The sequence below is a fragment of the Aquarana catesbeiana genome, linkage group LG02 (assembly GCF_042186555.1).
Source record: "Aquarana catesbeiana isolate 2022-GZ linkage group LG02, ASM4218655v1, whole genome shotgun sequence".
NCBI classification, from domain to species: Eukaryota; Metazoa; Chordata; class Amphibia; order Anura; family Ranidae; genus Aquarana; species Aquarana catesbeiana.
In genome coordinates, this window is record NC_133325.1 from 144447522 (window position 1) to 144464294 (window position 16773).

Here is a 16773-nt window from a genome sequence, read left to right on the forward strand (position 1 = left end):
ACTTGGCCTTTAATAGTACTCAAGGCCAATTTCATCTCTACCCCCAATTGTAGAAAGGCAAGAATTCTGCCTGTGATACACCTCCGAGGGTGCCAACCCTTGAATTCACACCAGGAAACATAAGCCCTCCAGACTCTAATATATGGTTCTGGAAGCTGGCTTCCTTGCATTAATCAGGCTAGCGATAACTGACCCGGAAAGCCCATGTTTCTTCAGAATGTGGGTTTCAATAGCCAAGCCGTTAAATTTAGAGACCGTAAGGTAGTATGGAATATCGGCCCCTGTGAGAGTGGGTCTGGCCATAGTGGGAGGGACCATGGACCCTCCACTGCCATCTTTACGATTTCTGCATTCCATGACCTTCTGGGCCATGCTGGTGCTACCAGAATTACCGGCTTTCTTTCCAGCCTGATCCTACAAAGAAGTCAAGGCAGCAACTGAATAGGGGGAAATGCATAGATCAGTGAGAACTGATCCCACGGGGTCACCAACGCATCTGTTGTGCATGCAAGTGGATCCCTTGTTCTGGACACAAAGTTGACTAACTTCATGTTGAATCTGGACGCTAGAAGATCTACGTCCGGAGTCACCCATCTTTGGCAAATAGTCCAAAATATGTCGGGGTGAAGAGACCATTCCCCATGGAATAACTGCTGGCGACTCAAGTAGTCCGCCTGCCAATTCTCTACTCCTGGAATGAAGACTGCCGGCACGGAACATTCCTTTCTGCCCAAGTTAGAATATGGTTCACCTCTCTCTGCACTGAGAGACTCTTGGTGCCCCCTTGGTGATTGATATAGGCCACAGCTGTGGCATTGTCAGATTGGATCCTGACAGGACAATCCTGTAACCTGGAAGTCCAGGCCTTTAGAGCCAGATGGAAACAAGGAGGTGGCACGGGCGCCATTTTGTGTCTTGAGGGAAGCTTTGTTTATGAGATGTCATGGCACCGGAGGGCTACTTCCACCTAGTGATTGTATGCCGTTCCTGGATCAGTGTCCCCTGGGAGCTTGTTACCTGATACCTCCTAGAAAGGCCCTGGCTGGGTTTCAGCCACAAGCTCTTTCTTGCTTGCCTCTGATAAGCGCACATTTAGTTTGGTGTTTCAAATACCACTGGTGACGGAAGATTGCACTTTTGTACTTTGAATTCAGCATATGGCATATTGTTTGGACTTTCTTGCCACTCTTTTTTCTTTTACTATCATATATTTTTGTGCACTTATCATTATCACTACTAATGTGACAATCACACTTAAGATCATTTTTTAGCGCAGCTATTGTTTTACCTAGTTTAGAGCCAGACGCACTGCCCGAACCTCTAGGATACTGATGGGCAGGGTTCTTTCAGCTCTTAACAGTCCCTGTACAGTTGTCTTTTCTAGTACTGCTCCCCAGCATGAAAGGCTGGCATCTGTCGTTACCACTTTCCAGGTAACAGGTCTGAAGGATTTTCCTTTCAGCAGATTCTGGGTTAGTAACCAACTGAGGCTTTGGGACACCTTTGGGGACAGCCGCATTGGCAAGTCTAAAGCTTGAATTGTTTTGTTCCGAGTAGATAGGATACTGTTTTGCAACAGCCTTGAATGGAATTGGGCATAGGGAACTGCTTCGAATGAAGCCACCATGTTTCCTAGCAACCAATGCAAAAGCGAATGGAGGGATTGCCTTTTGACCTGACCATCTGCACCAGCTCTCTTATGGAGTTGATCTTTGCCTGAGGCAAGAGCACCTTTTTCTGGGCTATGTCTATGATCAGACCCAAGTACTCCAGCCTTTATCGGTTTTAAGGAAGATTTCTTTAGGTTGAGAATCCAACCCAAACTTGCCAGGTAACTGGTTGTAATGCACACGTTTTGCTCTAAACGAGCCACCGACTGGTCTATTAGCAATAGATCGTCTAAGCACGCCAAGACTGTTATGCCCTGTGCCCTTAACCTGGCTAGAGGTGGGGCCAGGACTTTTGTAAACACCCAAGGTGCTGTAGCTAGCCCGAAGGGCAAGGCTACAAACTGGAAATGCAGCTCTTCTACTTCGAACCGCAGAAACCTTTGGTGAGCGGGAAATATAGGAACATGCAGATATGCATCCCTGATGTGGATAGACGCCAGAAGTTCTTCTCCTAGTAGGATAGAAACTACTGACCTGGTCGTCTCCATGAGAAAGGAGCGGATCTTCAGGAACTGATTTAGATTCTTTAGATCTAGAATGGGTCTGACATATCCATTTGGTTTTGGTACTGTGAAGAGGTTTGAATAAAACCCCAAACCTCGCTCTTCTGTGGGGATCACCCCCTGAGCCATTAATCGGTCTAGTGCCCGAAACAGAGACTGCTTTTTCTCTGAATCTTTGGGAACGTTTGACCTCAGGAAACAAGATGGTGGAAAATCCTGAAATTCCAGCTTGTACCCCAGAGTTACCGTGGAGATGACCCATCTGTCCTGAATTTCCTCTTGCCAGACTTCTGAAAACTGCAGATGTCTTCCCCCCCACACTGGCGAGGGGGTGCCTCTTCATGATGAGATTATAGGATTCTGCTTTGCAGGTTTCCGGTCCCAAGACTTCTTTTGAGCCTGGGCCTGACCCAGAGGTTTTCCTCTAGAGTCTGACGGCGGAGGCCGTCGCCACTGCCTAGAGGCAGAAGCCCCTGGCGCAGGAGAAAGAGCCCGTTTAATTGAAGGGTGTTTAATACTTTCTTTTGACTGGCAAAAGAGTACTTTTCCCACTAGAAATTGTTTGGATGTATTTGTCCAAATCATTCACAAATTGCCGATTCACATGAAGAGGGAACCCAGTCAGGAGCTTTTTACACGGTGCTTCAGCTGACCAGTTTTTTAACCACAGAATTCTACACATATGCACTAGCATAAGCGTAAGGCAGGACACCTGGTGGATAGAATCTTTAATGGCATCTATGGCAAAGCATAATGCTTTTGGTAGTTCGGCCAATTCCAAGGGCTTGTTGTGCAGGAACCTCTTTAAGGGCCTGTCTAAATTGGTCCTTTAGGAGTTGACAGACGCTTATTGCAGCGACTGCAGGCTGAGTAACGGCACCTGCTAAGGAAAGGAATTCCAACCTTTTATCTGTTGGATCCTTAAGCATTTGATCATTGTCTACTGGACAAGTTAGACTTTTATTCACACTGGAAATCGCAGCGCCAACTGCTGGTACCTTCCATTTTTTGGTGAATTTCTCCTCTATGGGATAGAGAACTGAAAATCTCTTTGGAGGGAGAAAATGCTTATCCGGATGATCCCATTCAGCATAAATAAGCTGTTCTAGTAATGCATGCACAGGAAACGCATGCAAAGGCTGTGAAGGTTTTAAGGAACCCAAGGAAGAAACTGAGCTTTCAGCAGACTCCGTTAGGGGTAGCATGAAAGTAGAAAGAACCACCTCCGTAAAAGAGTGTATCAGCAATTTCTGAGGTTGCGAGGCTGAAAAAGGTTCATCTACCGTTGTTTCCTCCGCAGAGGAATCATCGGTTTGTCTTTCCTCCTGATCGCCTGAGGGTAACACCTCATCCTGTGCCCACCATTCCCCTTGCAAAGGGTCTGAAGTGGGGGGGGGGGGGGGTCTAGCACGCTTCCTATCTATTTGAATGGAGGATGCGATTAAAACTGTTAATCTTCCTTCCAGGCCCTGCAGGGTGGAGGAAAAGACATCCTTAGTCACGTATACAGGGGCTGATATGTGAGAAGCAGATGACCATCAAATTGTTCCGATGGCTCACCCTGGCTTGCCATAATTGGTATTTCAGGCGAGGGTGACAGCGTGGAGACACGACTGGAGTTCCTAGCGCCTGGGAGTGAAACCTTTGGTACCTTTTTGGTCTTTGTGCTGTCTTTTTTGGTACGCATAGTCCTAAGCACAAAAGTAGAGGCACTATTAAATTGCACTTAATCGCTGAACATAGTCATGACAGTAAAGCCGCTATTAAGTTCAGCCTAGTGCTGGGAAAAATGTCCGTCCTGTATCCGGAATGCTACTTGCCACCCTTACGTGCCCCACCACTCCTGTGTCCCAGTGTAGGTTGCTTGCTTCCTCCTTGTTGCCGAGGAGAGACTGCCTCCAGCTGATCCTTTAAGCCTCCGTGTGTCCTCATGGACGTTGCACGGCTCCGCGCCTAGGCCCCGCCCCTTTCGTAAACCCGCCCTCTCCTGTTCTTTTGAAAAGTATTCACGCGCTGAAGCGCGGGCGGCTTTCGGGTCCGCATACTCAACACGAGGGGGAGGGGCAGAGTGTATTACACAGCAGGCAGAGGACACAACTTTAAATGCAGAAAAAAACGGGACCTCCGCACCCACAGCGGAAGGGGGGCGGGGGTATTACAAGGGGGGTAACAACCACAGCTGTCTCCCTAACCCTTCTGATCCCTTCAGGGGGAGAAAAGAATTCGGCAGATCTCTTACCTTTGAGAGGAATCCCCCTGCACAAGCTGCTGCAGCCACACACAGACTGACACTGAGCTGAAGTGAAGACAACAAATTAAGGTATGTGCATACACTCCCTCTAGTGGAGATTTAAGGCATAACAACATTTTTTTCCCTTAAAGAACGCATAGGTGGACTTTTTAGTTTCTACGTTTCTTCCCTTACCTTATCCCCGCCGCAGGATTTGCTGAATTAACAGTCAATCCAACCTTCAGCCATCACGGCGGGCTGCGTTTAGCAAACCTTCAAGGACCGGGTCCCTTTTTATCAGGGTTCCACTTCCTTGGACCTGTAAAAAGCACCCCATTAGGAAAGCTTTTAGGTAATGTAGCATGACTAAAGCCCTGGGTCCAGCCCTACAGAGAGGCGTTACAGGCAAAACCTCAGCCTCAGTGGTCTATGGAGGCTATTTAAATCAAGCATGGATCCCTCCTGGAGCTCCTCAGAGCGCATCTTCACTCATGACCAACACCTTAGACACTGGAGAAAAAACTGATGTGCTCCTGGAAGGAGAGGTTATATAGGGAGTGAACTTCCTGGATTGGGTATACCAGTGTCCATCACCTGAAGGTGCCTATATACCCATAAAGTTATTAACTTAGGCTCTGTGTCCCATGATGTACGATAAAGAAATAAGGGGCACCTGATGTAAAGGGGCACTCTGATGGGGACACATGATGTAAAGGGGCACTTTTTGATCATGTGACCGCTGTGACAACCAATGATGGCAGTTACATGAACATAGGTTGGGGGGGGGGGGGGTCATTCAGATGGGGACACCTAATGTAAAGGAGCACTCTCATGGTCACATCTGATGCGATGGGCATACCTAATGTAAGGTGGCACCGTGATGGGGACACCTGATATAAAGGGGCACTTTCTGATCATGTGACAGCCAATGATGGCAGTCACATGATCATAAACCCCACCCTGCCTCCCAGCATCTGAAATCCCTTAAAGGGCTGGGAGGCGCCGGCACAAAGGGGTTATCAGCTTTTATGTAAAACTTTAATCCCAAAAGAAAAAACAAAACTGTTGTTGGAGTTTGGCTTCAATGTGTTAACGAATATTAATCTGCTAGTACATCTAACACTCCCCTCAACCCAGACTGACAATGCTGCTGTCCAAATGTGCCCCCGTACTCATTCATCCAGAGTGGAGGCACTCTAATATAGTAGGAGTGTTACTGCCCAGGTCACCAGGTGAAAATAGAGGTAAGAAAGCCTAAGATAAGAAAACAAACACAGCCACCACATCTAATGATTGGTAAACTGCAATATATGAAATATTTGGTTTTAAATTTAAATACCGCAAAAAAAAAAAAAAAACACTGACAGGTAGCGTTTTTATGACACAAGAGACAGTGGGCTCCATTCAAAAAGCAGTATCTTACTGCATCCGAGTATGCAGTAAGGTACCGCAGAAGCTTTTCAAAAAAATGTGTTGCCGTTCAATAAATAACTCTACTAAAATACTGCATTCGTTATTTTATGAAGTCATGCAGTATTTTAGTAGTGAAAGTCTGCTGTAATTTACAACCGGCAGCAAATATCTGGTTGTTAAGGAGCGGGCAGCTGCCGCGTACTTAACAACCGATGAGTCATCTTGGATAAGGGCCTGGTATGGATTTTGGGGGGGGTGACCTGATGCCATTTTCTTTTTACATTTTGTCGTGCAGACCAGAAGGGAATGGTATAGATTTTTTTTTTTTTTCAATTGTTCATTGTCGGCATTTTTTTTTTTTTTTTTTTACATTCAGCTGTCAGCGGGGAACCCCGTTGACAGCTGAATCCATGTAAACTGATACATTCTGGTGGAGGGTTTGTACTGTGAAAAACAGCAGAACTTGCTGTCCGGATCACCAGAAAATGAAAAGAAAAGAAGGAAAGGAAAGAAAAGAAAATGAATGCAGCCATCATATCTAAGAATTGGTAAACCACTATAATAAAAGATTTGCTTTTTGGTTTAATAAGGCTTTAACTATTTTTTTTTTTTTTTTTATTCACACATTTAGTTAGTTAGAGAGTGGGCTGTCGGCTAATGTCACAGAGCCGGTCCAGGCTCAGACAAGATTGTGACAGTGGAGTCGGGATCCACCCACATGCCTGGATCGGCACTCGGCTCAGCCTCTCAGTGAGCTGCTGAAAGCCTGAGCCAGCCGCACCCACCCCCTCCACAGCCCAGCGCTGTTAAAACGACGTACCATAAATTTATTTATTTCAGGTACTTATAAAGCACGTCCGCCGGCTGGCCTGAGACCTGAACAAACCCGATTGCTTTGTTCAGGTCTTGGATTTAGTAACCCGGAAACAATGTCATGACATCACTTCTGTATTACTAGCATCTTAAAGGAGCCAGTTCTAATAAATAAAAAGTATTCAAAAATGCCAAGCTTGGCGTTTTGAATACTTTCAAGTGCAGAGGGGTCTAAGACCCCTTTCACACTGGGGCGGGAGCAGCGGTAAAGCGCCACTATTTTTAGCGCCGCTTTACTATTGAGTTTGCAGAGGTATTCGGCCGCTAGCAGGGTGTGCAGCAGCGTTTTGCCGGTGGTATAGCCGCGCTAAAGTGGACGAAGAGGTCTGGATACCGCACACCGGACTGAATAACAAATGCCTTTATTATTAAAAAGCTGGGTCACAGGATATACAAGACACTACAGTAGGAATGTACAGAGCTCCGCTGACGCGTTTCACACTCATAGCGGGTGCTTACTCATAGCTGACAAACATAGAAATAAAAAACATATATAAAGCTTTTTTAAAAGACCATGTGATCACGAATCACTGACAGCTGGAAGCCGGCTATGTGAGATCTCGGCACCTGCTGCCAAACGAACAAGCCTAATGCTCTCCATACACTATTCGAAAAATCATCCGAAAAATCATTCGTATAGACACTTTGTTTGTTTTTCGGCAAGTTAATGGGCACAAATCAATAATCGTTTGTGACGTTTTTGTGGAAAAAAAACGAACGGGAAGTTTGGAAAATTTCTGCCGAACGTACGATAAATTGCAAGGTTAATGTGTTTCCCGTCCGAACTGTCTGCACTAGGTATATGTAAAAAAAACGAACAAAAATTATTTATGCATGTCCACTGAACAATTTATCGGTCATTACATGATGGCACGATCGTTTGCAGTCACAGTCAAACGTTCGTTTTTCGAAAATGGGTTCGGCCGATTTTCTGTAGTGTATGGCCAGCATTACAATGGAAACCCCCATGTTAATGGTATATAAGCAACAGAAAGAAAAAAGTTTGAAAATACATAAGTTAAAAAAATGTGTATGTGTATGAAAAAGAAATGTATATATATAAAAAACGTATTTGCAAATTTGTTTGTCAAAAATGCAGGCACATGATTGATTTAGTTAATTAAAAAAATTCATTGTCCAAATCGCCATGAACTAGAAAGTGAAAAATGGGAAAAAACAGATAAAGTAAATTAGAATGCAGTGCAATGAATAAACAAACTATGTATAAACACGTGTATGTTTTCAATAGAATTATATATATAAATACATATATTATTTGATTTCAATGGACAGGAGCGGTATACACACCACTCCTTCACCATTCCAAAGATGCTGCTAGCAGGACTTTTTTTTACTGTCCTGCCAGCGCACCGCTCCAGTGTGAAAGCACTCGGGGCTTTCACATTGAAGAGACAGGAGCGGCTCTTTCAGGACGCTTTGCAGACATTATTTTTAGCGATGTGGCGCCTGCAAAGCGCCCCAGTGTGAAAGGGGTCTTATAGACCCCCGATCCCTCCATAAAGAGTATCTGTCACTGCCTATTACTGTCACAAGGGATGTTTACATTTTTTATTTCTACAGAATATCGGCCCTAAAAATCAGCTGAAAAATCAGTATCAGCCCTGAAAAATCGGTGGACCGCTACTTTCAAGGGTTAAAACAGGTGATGAGGCAACATATCACCTCTGCACTTCCTGTTAGATGCCCTCTGAAAAGAAACTAGCACAGATCACTTTTCAGACAAGTGGCCATGTTAGCGGCATGCGTGAACAAGTCCTAAAGCGCGTGTTTCTGCCAATCACAACATGGAGTATAAATGTATGCAACGCCACAAAGCATGGCGGCTGTGTGTACCGCACTGTCCAGCTGCAATGCTGACTTTATCCGCCTGGTTTTTGGATGAGGCCCCAACAATTACACCGCCAGCTTCAAAACGCTGGTAATGGCTGCCATTAATCACTGATACAGAAGCAGGAGCCTGAGGGGCCCTACACTGTGATGGTGAGTCCGGCCTGCTCCCTCCAGTCCAGTACAGACAGGCGCTCTGAGCCTTTCCTCCCCAGTCAGTCATATTGAGCAGCCGCCTGTACACCTTCTGCCTGCACTCAGCCATGGGGGACGCTCACTCACTACCGCCGCCGCCAGCCACAGACTATCAGCCGTCACCTGCACTACAGCGCCGACACCGCATTCACAATCCCGCGCCGCCTGCTCGGCGAATCCTGGAGCTGAGTGACGTCACTACCATGTGACCGGAGGAGACACACAGCGCCGTGTCATGTGACTGTGCCGTGTCGTCATCCACCGGCGCACTGGGAGAAGGAAGGAGAGATAGTATGGGGGAGGGGGGTTTCGTGTCCTGTGCCCTCACTGCTGTGACCACACTATAGTGTGCACTGATACACAGCCTACCTAAGGAGCTCTACCCCAGTCTACCTCAGAGGAATAGCTGGTCTTAGATTTGGGGAATAGGAATGTTAATTCAGATAGCTGACTATCATACCTCCCAACTTTTTGAGATGGGAATGAGGGACACCTATCAGCAAAAGTATGCAGGCATAGGACACACCCCTTACCACGCCCCCTTAAAGGAGAATTATAAAAAAACAAGTTTGATTAAACCCACAAGTGCTTTATTTACCACTACTTTTCCTTTATATTGGGTTTTGGAATTTACAAATGCAGCAATTTAGAAATCAGAGGAAAGGTTTAGCGCTGGGAAACGCTTTTTGATAGATAAAAAGTGCATTTTATATACAGAACTCAACATTTCAAGTCCTGAGCTACCAGCCAGGCCTCAAGGGTTACTCGCCACCAGTTGCCCCACCCTACCTTTCCCCGCCCCTAATTCCACCCCTAAACAGGCCATCATAAATTATTTCATGAAATTACACTTAAATGTTTTATGCAGAATTAATTCAAAATAAATATTAACAACTTTATCCGTGCCCAAAAATGCAGCCTGCCCGTGTCCACCAATGCAGCCTGGGTCCACCAGTGCAGCCTGTGTCCCCAATCCCTGTGTTAGCAAATATTAATCCGCTAGTACATCTCACACTCCCCTCAACCCAGACTGACAATACTGCTGTCCAAATGTGCCCCCTGTACTCATTCATCCAGAGTGGAGGCTCTCTAATACAGTAGGAGTGTTACTGCCCAGGTCACCAGGTGAAAACAGAGGGAAGAAAGCCTAAGATAAGAAAACAAACACAGCCACCACATCTAATGATTGGTAAACTGCAATATATGAAATATTTCGTTTTAAGTTTAATACAGCAAAAAAAAAAAACACTGACAGGTAGCATTTTTAAGACACAAGAGACAGTGGGCTCCATTCAAAAAAGCAGTATCTTACTGCATCCGAGTATGCAGTAAGGTACCGCTCAAGCATTTCAAAAAATTTGTTGCCATTCAATAAATAACTCTACTAAAATACTGCATTCGTTATTTTATGAAGTCATGCAGTATTTTAGTAGTGAAAGTCTGCTGTAATTTATCACCGGCAGTAGCTGGCACCCTTACCACAGGCAGCTTCCACGTCCTTAACAACTGATGAGTCATCTTGGATAAGGGAATGGTATGGATTTTTTTTTTCCCTCAACTGTTCATTGTCCTTTTTTTTTTTTTTTTTTTTTTTATACATTCAGTTGTCAGCAGGGAATCCCACTGACAGCTGAATCCATGTAAACTGATACCGTATTTACACACACTTTTTTCCCCCTTAAAATCAAGGGAAAATCGTGGGTGCGTGTTATACGCCGATCCCCGCTAATTTTCATCGATCGGGGCGATCGCCGCCGACATACACATAGCGTGTAGATTTAAAAATGGCGCAGCGGAGTTCGCAGGGATTCGGCAGAGCAGAACGAGCGCCGCCAAGATCACAGTGACTGGGCGGAGCCGAGATACACATAGCCGAGTGTACTGGGCTCTGCTCGGCTCCGCTCACAGTCATGCCCAGTCCCGCCATTGGACCTGTGTTATGTCCATCATAGGGCGGGACTGGGCATGACTGTGAGCGGCGCCAAGAAGAGTCGAGTGCAATTTATTTATTTCAGGTGCTTTCATATTGCTTTGTTCGGGTCTTGGATCTAGTACTATTTCAGGTACCTGAACAAACCCGATTGCTTTGTTCGGGTCTTGGATTTAGTAACCCGGAAACAATGTCATGACATCACTTCCGCATTACTAGCATCTTAAAAGCGCCAGTTTTAATAAATAGAAAGTATTCAAAAATGCCAAGCGTATTTGTAGAGGTATCCGTCCACTAGCGGGGCGCGTTTAACCCCCGCTAGCGGCCAAAAATGGGTTAAAACCACCTGCAAGAAAATATGGACCCCAAAAGAGGGGTGGTGACCCCAGGGATTTTATGGGTGAGGGGGAGCCAAACAGTAAAGAAAAGTATAAAGGTGAAAGATGACAGAGTATATATAAAAGCTGTAAATTTTATTCAAAATATCACAAGATGTAGAAAATTAAAAACAATCCAATGTACACAAACTGCAAAAGATCCTTTACATACAGGTTCTACACATAGTTACATAGTTACATAGTAGGTGAGGTTGAAAAAAGACACAAGTCCATCAAGTCCAACCTATGTGTGTGATTATGTAAGAACTCATGAAGGTGTATATACTCTGTCATCTTTCACCTTTATACTTTTCTTTACTGTTTGACTCCCCCTCACCCATAAAATCCCTGGGGTCACCACCCCTCTTTTGGGGTCCATATTTTCTCGTTATTTGTTTTTGGGATGTGGTGAGAGGTGAGCTCCACCTTTGAGTCTATTTGACTGCACATTTATATTATTTGATGGTTTAACCCAGGGATCCTCAAACTACGGCCCTCCAGCTGTGCAGAACTACACGTCCTATGAGGCATTGTAAAACTCTGACATTCACAGACATGACTAGGCGTGATGGGAATTGTAGTTCCTGAACAACTGGAGGGCTGTAGTTTGAAGACCCCTGGTTTAACCATACTTTTATGTTGCTTAAAACCACCTGCAAAGCGCTGCTGCAGCAGCTCTTTGCCGGCGGTATAGCCGCGCTGCCCATTGATTTCAATGGGCAGGAGTGGTGGAGGAGCGGTATACACACTGCTCCAAAGATGCTGCTAGCAGCACTTTTTTTACTGTCCTGCCAGCGCACCGCTCCAGTGTGGGAGTCTATGCTATCGGATGCCTGCTTGGCCCTGCCAGATCGTTGGATTATCTGAGCATGACCGGACTCTAGCTCGGGACAGAGTGGGCTTCTCCTGGACAATACTCCGGAAGTAGCACATTGCGCTTTGTCTTTTATTTGCTGTGCGGCAGGTGGGCTCCTCTGCAGGTCTGCATGTGGGTGTTGGGTCCGATGTTATCTATGTTTTTGTGGCTATTCCATTTGCATAGTGCCATACGAGCTCCCTTAGGGGAGATCCTGGCATGATGGGTCAAACACCCAGGATCTCTGGACAGTTGGATTCGGCTGAGTCAGGAAACCAGAGTTTTCCCTAGTCTGGTGGCTTTGTTCTCCAGTGCTTCGGTGAGGTAAATCCTTTCTCCCCTTGTATTGAACAGGGTGGCCACCGATGCCAGTCTGGCCAGGTGGGGAGAGGTCCTAGGACTGAGCTTTACTCAGGGTTGTTGGACGTTGGTGAAAGCCGGACTACCGAGTGATATCTTGGAACTGCATGCAAACAGACTAGTTTGGGATCATGAAAGGATCGACTTCGGGGGCTCCTGGTACGGATCCAGTCAGGCAAGGCAACGGCGGTGGTGTATATCCTTCGCCAGGGCGGGCAAAAATAGGCTGTTTGCAGCCCTACCTGTTGCTAGTATCCTCTGGTGGGCAGAGCGTCTCGTTCCAGCCTTTTCTGACATACGTTTTCCGGGAGTGGAATACTGTAAATTGAATACCTCAGTTGGTTAGGGTTGGACCACGGGGTGGTCTATTCACTGGGCCACGTTTCATCGTATTGGTCTCCGCTGGGGCACGCCTGAGGTAGATCTGTTTTGCGTCTTGGCTCAACAGGACGGTACCAAGGTTTCTGGCAAGATCACAGGATCTTCTGGCGGCTCTAGTGACCCACGTTTATTCTTTCCCTTTCCTTATTTCCAGCCTTTGCTGTGGCCTTTTGGCAGGATCATGGCTGTGGTGATTTCGGTCATCTTATTGGATCCGGAGGGGTCCCGGTGGTCTGGGTACGCCAACCAGGTGCGCCTGGTCACCAGCGTTTTTCTGGGTGACTGCTTTTCAGGAGGGACCTACTGTCTTATGGACCGTTCTTCCATCTTGTTTTTAGAGGCGCTGATTTTCAATGGCCTGGCTGTGATGAGGCAGGTGCTGCGGTTTCCAACACTGCTGATGGGGGGATAGAGAAAAGGGGCCTTGAGTGCCATCAAGGCCCAGGTGTCAGGCCCTACGGCCACATCACCCTAAAGCCGCCCGATCTCGGAGGCTAAGCAGGGTCCGGCCTGGTTAGGGCCTGGGTGATTTTCTTCAGCGTCTCCTGGTCACGCACTTCCTGGTGCAAACCTTTCTCCAGGGGCTAGACGTCTGTTTTCACCAGTGCGGTTCTTCTACCGCTGTGGGATCTGAACTGGGTAATTTCGGTTCTCCGAAAGCCTCTTTATCTCTTTTTCAAGATATTCGGGAGATTCCGCTATTTACTCTGGCTCAGAAGGTGGTCTCTTGGTTAAGCAGTCTTTCCTGAAGGTAACAGAGGCTGGCCAATATATCTAAGACTGTATAAGAGCACTCCCAGTCTATATAACATCCTCTGGCCCTTAGTTCCCCTCTAGCACTTGCACACCCGAGTCCACAGCAAGGTCTTTACTCACAATGTCCAGGAGCTGTCTGCCACACAGCATCCACAGGTAGGTTCTCAGTGAGGGAGATAAAAGAGCCTACCCCAGATCCAGATTTTAGGACAGTACCCACTCAACAAATAATCCTTTAGCAGTCTTCTCTAGGCCATCAGCCCAGCTCCTGCTGAGACCCAACCTGCAATGCTTTTCTCAGTAACTATCTCGCAGGGACAGGAGCCCCAGGAGAACTGTTATCCTCCTTGGAGAGGAAAGAACACTGAAAAGACCTCCCAAACATCTTTCACCTCCACAGCCACCTTCTGGATGCCTCCTTCCAGGCGTTGGCCAGGGCATAATAAATATTAATCCTGGTCATTATGGTCACTCACGCCCATAATGGGAAAAATAATAAAAGTGATAAAAAATAACTGTGTGCCCCCCCCCCCCCCCCACACACACACACACACACACACACACAGCGCTGCTGGCTTCTCTCCCGCTGACTGCTATAGGGGATCTTTAGGATGGAGGCCAGGAAAAGGGGCTGGTAAATGTAATTTAAAAACCCCTTCCTTATCTAAATGAACACAGTGAGTGATCGGTGCTGATCACTCGCTGTGTTCATTCATAACTGAAGCATAGTAAACTGTGTTTACTATGTTTTTGTTTATGAATTAACAGGAGCCTCTGCCTCCTGTTCATTAAACAGCAGTACAGCTGAGGCTACAGAGAAGGACTGGGTTCTCAGTCCCTTTCTCAGTTTCAAAAGTGAGATATCAGGGCTCTGTTTAGACCCCTGATATCTCACCAAAGAATACAAAAAACTCACCAAAAAAACATGAAACATTTTAAAATCTATAATAAAAAAACTGTAAAAAAATTTGATCTAAAATTTCTAATCAAACTAAAAAGCCATGCCCAATATGAAGCATAATTTAGCCACACTTACTGTTTTCTGTGGTGCACTGTGTATGCCACAGGTCACCATCTCCCTAGTAGGGGCCCCAATGCATTACTTTGTCCATGATGCTATTATGATGGCATTCTACAATGGCAGTAAACCTGAGTAGGAAAAGAATAGTGGAGGGTATGATGGCGGGTAGTATGTACATGAGAGGAGTGCGGAGTGTATAAGGAGAAAGAGACCCTAGAGAGTTGAGGCTCCTGTGCACAGTACTGGGAAAGGACTCAGGTAAGTATCAAGGGGTAGCACACAAATTGTTTTTTAGCACTGAAACTCATTTTGATAGATAAAAAGTGATTTTTATATACATCTACATAGATCAGACCAAAATGAGGGACAAATGAGGAGGAAAGAGGGACAGAGGGACATTGCTCCAAATCAGGGACAGTCCCTCGAAATCAGGGACAGTTGGGAGCTATGCTCACTCTCCTCTGCCTTTTTCATCCCGCCTCCTGGCCTGTGAATGACATCACGCCGGGCGGGACTAGAAAGCTCCTGTCGGGCGGAGATCACTCCGCCTCACAGAAGTGACTGCTTTGGACTTTGTGTGCTGGTGCACATAGCATACTCGCTATGTGCACCACTCAGATAGAACACATGGTAGCGGTGGCCGGCAGGTGTCACACCTGTCTACAGCAGTGCAGAGCAAGCAGCCTTTTTTACGAGGCATCAGAGGCCTCCCTGTTCCCCAGTCCGCCCCTACCTCAGCAGTGTTCAGCAGTGGCCCGGCAGCCCCGCCTCCACCCCTACAACTCACAGCAGCAGCGCTGCATACAAAAAAACGCTTTACCTGTCCGGCCCGCTCTCCCCGCCAGCTTGGGGACACTGCCTGGGGACATTCCCTTCCACTTTCCCACACACAAACCCAGAAAATTAGGCGGCCGCGAGGCCCCTGTGAGGGCGAGGCCTAAGACGACTGCCTAATTTGCCTAATTAGAGAGCCGCCTCTGCACCCCACCCTATACTCTGGAAACATCTTCCAGAAGCAGGTGGGAGGAATAGGAGGAAAAAACCCAACTTAGGAAACCCTGAACTGACAAAACCAATAGATCACTGCTCCACTCACTACAGTGAAGCAAAAAACTCAATTTAGTCTAGCAGGCTAACTATAGGAGGGCACTACACAAAATTTGAATTCTTTTTAAATTTAGTTTTAAAATGTTCTAAATCTGCAAACAGGATTTCTGGAGCAGACCTGATGAGTAAGAACAACCAAAACGGCAGCCCATCATTTGAAAAAGATGTAGATATCTCAGAATTAAAGTGGATGTAAACCCTCACATACTGTATACCCAGTGAAGTGAACAGCCTCAGATGATACACAGGTATGAAACAAATCTCCCTACATAAATTTTACATGTATATCTGCTGTCTTCAGCTTTATATACTGTTTAGAAAGTTCAGATCATGTTAGGAGATTTTCTCTTCATGTTTAACAATGCAGTGAAGTCTGGGCATACAGCCAAGACAGCTGATTAGAGGAAAGGGACACACCCCCTCTCCTCATAGCTAGAGACTTACAGAGCTGATCGTTGAATAGTTCAGGGCTCTGCTACCGTGTTTCCCCAAAAATAAGCCCTAAGACCTAGTACGATTATCAGGGCGGGCTGCAATATAAGCCCTACCCCGAAAATAAGCCCTATCAAAGTTCACTAAAAAAACTGTAATCCACTACTGTATACTGGTGCAGTGCGCTATTTTTTTTTTTTCTTAAAGTGATTGTAAACCCTTACAGACCACTTTTTACTACAGGTAAGTACAGCTTACCTGTAGCTACCCTGGATATCTCCTAAACCTGCACCTGTTTAGGAGATATCCCCTGTATCAGCATGTGCTGACGTCATCGGCACATGTGCACTGAAGCAATGGATTCAGCTAGTGTGCTGTAACCGGCAGCTCCCGCACGCATGTGACATCTTCATGGCTCTAGCCAATCACGATACCTGGAAGTAACTCTGGGAGCGATGTCGTGGCCAGAGCTGTGTACGGAGACCGCTATGGGGGCTTCGATCTAAGGTGAGTATTTAATAATGAGCTAGTATGCTATGCATACTAGCTCATTATGCCTTTGTCTGGCAGGTTTTTTTTTTGGAGGGGGGGGTTTACAACAACTTTAACACACCACTCACATGTGTTTATTTACATTTTTCTTCTCTAGCAAGGAGAGAAAGATACAATGTATCGTTCTCTCCATTCAGAGGAGAAAGCATACACAGGGGGTGGGCGTAACAGTGATTGATCACTTTGATAGCCAGTCAGAGGCTATCACAGTGTTCAGTTGATCGGGAACCAGAAAGCCACTTCAGTGAGGCTGCATATATGTTTACACG

The 16773-nt window shown here is 46.2% G+C and overlaps 1 protein-coding gene across 1 annotated transcript in view; it reads right to left on the reverse strand.

Moving 5' to 3' along the window:
• The window catches only part of AAAS (aladin WD repeat nucleoporin), a 48927-nt gene extending 39933 nt beyond the window's left edge, over window positions 1-8994 (reverse strand). Inside the window, exon 1 of the mRNA XM_073613587.1 lies at window positions 8856-8994. The gene's annotated coding sequence lies outside the window, so the exon portion shown is untranslated. The remainder of the gene's footprint in view (window positions 1-8855) is intronic.
• Between the last annotated feature and the right edge of the window lie 7779 nt (window positions 8995-16773).